We start from the raw sequence: 3,708 nt of genomic DNA, 5'->3' as shown, positions 1-3,708 counted from the left end.
GGCTTCCTGGATGGATATGGCAGGCAGAGCGCAGGTCTGCTGCTCGACTGGGACGGGCTGCAGAGAAAGAAGGGAGTCAATTCCCAGAGTTTGCACCCAAGCCGCTGGCAGGGCGGGGCACCCTTGGCTGGGACGGGGAGGATGCTGGGGATGGGCTGGTCTGGAGGGACTGTCGGTGTCTTAGTTCTTGCGGCTGTAGCAAATTACCACAAATATGTGTCCGCTCACGGTCTGGAGGCCAGACGTCTGAAACAGTCTCACTGGGCCTCGAGCAAGTGAGGGCAGGGCCGCGCGGGGAGGGCCTGCTCCTGGCCTTTTCCAGCCGCCCGAGTGGCATCCCTTGGCCCGTGGCCCTGTCCTCCGTCTTTGAAGCCGGCAGGGTAGCCGGCCCTGCCTCTGTGTCACAGGCCCTTCCTCTTTGTGCCAGGTCCCCCATGCCTCCCCCTTGTGAGGACCTGGTGATGACACTGGGCCGAGAGGCTAGGACCCTCGCCCATCTCAGGATCCTGGGCGTAGTCATCTGCAAAGTCCCCACTCACAGGCTTCAGGGATCAGGACGTCTTCAGGACCGTGCCCAGCCCGCCAGCCAGATGTGCGGTGGCAGGTGTGTTGAGGGTGAGATGTGTTGTTGACTTCCAGCGCCAACACGTGGAATGAGGTCCACATTTGGGGACAAGAGAGGAATGTCAGCCATGGACAAATGCTGTTGGGCCACAGGCTGGGTTGGGGGCTGCAGGGCACAACCAGTGACAAGGGGAAGCCGGCAGTGTGGCGTCCAGGAGCCAGCGAGGGGGGCGAGAGCATGACGCCCGACATGCAGACCGGCCAGGGAGGGCCCGGCCTCGGCGCCGACCCCTCACCCCCGCCCTGGTCCGTGGGTGGGGAAGCAGGGAGCATGCGCCCGAGGCTGGCACCCGGGCAGGTGTCCGCCACGCTGGCCGCCCCTCCTGGTGGGGCGAGCAAGCCTGCGGCTGATCAGGGCCAGGTCCACACCCTCGCCTGCCGCGGGGACTCCGGGCAGTGGCAGGCAGTGACCAGCCGGGACCAGCGTCTTCTCCAAGCCCTGTGAGGCAGTGCCTTGTCTACTCCCCAGCCCGCCCTGCGTGAGGGGCGCTGTCGCCGTGTCTGACGGAAGGGTGGATGCACGGAGGGCTCGGGGGCTGCCCAAGCCGTGCAGATGGTGAGGGCGGCTCTGTGCGCCCAGCTGCTCCTGCCACCACCACTCAGTGCTGTCTCCTGTACGTGTGCGTGTGTGCACTGCATGAGCACACGTGTGTCTGTGTGTGTGTGAATCCATGTGTGTGCGTGGGTGCAGACCCGCACACGTGTGCCCACGTGCATATGCCCTTGCTTTTGCATGTGTTTGCACACGTGCGTGTGCTTGTGCTTGCAGGGTGCGGACCCACGTGTGCACTGCATGTGTAGGCACACACATGCTTACGTGTGTGAGGGGTGCATGCGTGTGCACATGCATGTGTGCACGTGTGCCTGCCTGTGTGGACGGGCACATGTCTGCTGTGGGCAGCAGGGCCTCTCAGCCCATTCCCTTTGGTGCAGGGGGCTCTCCCAGCTTCCTTGTCGCGGCAGCTCCCTGACGCATGCCCTGACCCTGCCGGCCCCCGTCCTCGGACGTTTCCCCTCAGCCTTCTGGGTCCTCTGACCTGGGGAGATCCAAAAGGCTGGGACACAGAAACAGGAGGCAGGTGAAAAAAGCCAAAGCTGTTTATGGGGCTGGACGGTGGGCGAGAAGGTAAGGGGGCCACAGTCAGGACCGCTGGCTCGGGGGGCGGGGGCACAGGGCCATCTGGGGGAGCCACCCACCTCCCTGTGGCACGATGCCCTCCTCTCTGTGTCGGGTGCTGGGCTCTGCCGTGGGCAGAGGAGAGTGAGCGGGGGTCAGGGGTGGGGCCGGAGGCCTCCGTGCCCAGGGCGGAGTCCTGCCCTGTGGCAGCAGCGGGCGGCGTGGAGGCCAAGCTTCCCCCGCTGCAGCGCCGGCACCAGCTCTCTGCGGTTACTTCACCTGCAGCAAGAGCCCCAGGGTCAGGAGGGGGCGGGGCCCCCAGGTCAGGGCCCCCCGCCCAGCTGAGTCGGGGACCCCACCTCCCTGACCCCCACGAGCGCAGGTCCAGATGCCTGTCCTGTGCTAGGGCTGTGGGTGGAGGGAGGGGAGCCGCCCTGCGGGGCTCCCTGCGCACGGGGCGCCTGCCTGGGCCCCCCTACCTTGATGAAGGTGACGAAGCCGCCGTAGAGCAGAGCGACAAGGAAGAGGGCCGCGAAGGTGAGCCACAGGCGGCCCGTGTCCTCCAGCTCCGAGTAGTCGTCACCGCTCCCGTCCTGGCTCCGCGGGGGCGGGGCGGCCAGACCTGGGGAAGCGCCAGTGCGTCTGAGAGCGGCCCGCGCGGCACACGGTGGGCCCCCAACGCGTACGCGCAAACGGCCTGCTCCCTGCCGGGCCGGGCGCTCCGCGGAGCCCGCCGGGTCACTGTGCCTGGTGGGGCCGGCGGTCTGGAGCCAAACTGGCTCACAGCTCAGTTCATGCCAGCGTGACTGGGCGCAGGGAGTGGGGGGCACTGCCACTGACAGCGATGTGGACACAGGGGGCCCGGCCCGGCCAGGCTGGACCGCGAGAGCCTCCCTCAGAAGTGGCTGTTCTGTGACAGGGTGAAAGATAAGATGGTGCCAGCCAGGCAGAGAGAGCTGGGAACAGCGTCCAAGCAGGAGGAACAGCATGACGAGTGCCCTGTTTCAAGAGAGCCTGACCCGGAAAAGTGGACGGGAGCTCCGTGTGCCTGCAGCGGGGACCTGGGGCCAAGCGGCGGGGGAGGAGGCCAGAGTGGGGCTGGGGCCGGGCCCTGCTGGTGACTTTATCCTGAGAACAAAGGGCTTTAAGCAAGGACATGTGAAGGCCAAGTTTGAATATCAAAAAGTCATTCCTGTTGGAGTTGGAGTGGTTGGGGTGCAAGGCAGGATGAGAGGGACTTGCTAAGTGTCCAGGCCCAGGTCAACACACTTGTGCGGAAAGCGCCCGGAAGCCCGGAGGGAGAGCCCGGGGGCAGGTAGGAGGTACTGAGTCCTGGGACCCGTCTCATGCCCCGGACTTTCCTAGTCGTTCATTCCATGAATGTTTATTGAGGGTCTTCCTCGTGCTTGACCAGAGTTACCGGAAGTGGGGTCTGTACGTGGTACTGGCTGGGAACCACTGGTCACAGGGCACAGGAAATAGGTATGGAGATTGTGTGCATTGGAAATTTTTATAGCAGTCTGTTGAATCTAATAATAAAAAATCAGCACATCTTGGTTTCTGTTTGTCTCAGATTTCGAGTAATTAGTTCATATTGTATTCTGCAAAGGTATTGGTCCATGATTCATTGGAAAAAACTTAAAAGGCAGCAGCCCTTTGCCACAGAAAACTTGAAGGAGCCTGTTCTGCACCCATGGAATGCAGGGGTGAGCAGGCCGGGGGTCAGGGAGATGGGTTAACATGACGACAGGTTCCCATGGACCTGCTCCATCCAGTTAAAGGCCAGGTGTACCAGATGCCCCATGACCCAGCCCTGGGGTCAGGGATGTCTTCTCAGTTACACAGGAGAGCTCGTGTGAATGATAAGCAGAAGTTGGCAGGATGAGAAGGTGGGAAGGATTTAGGGTGGGAGGGGCAGCGTTGGGAAGAATTGCAGGTGAGAGAGGCCATGCCCATTCACCCCTCTG

Source organism: Lipotes vexillifer, unplaced genomic scaffold, assembly GCF_000442215.2.
Source record: "Lipotes vexillifer unplaced genomic scaffold, Lipotes_vexillifer_v1.1 scaffold650, whole genome shotgun sequence".
Taxonomy (NCBI): Eukaryota; Metazoa; Chordata; class Mammalia; order Artiodactyla; family Lipotidae; genus Lipotes; species Lipotes vexillifer.
This window is presented reverse-complemented; position numbering follows the sequence as displayed.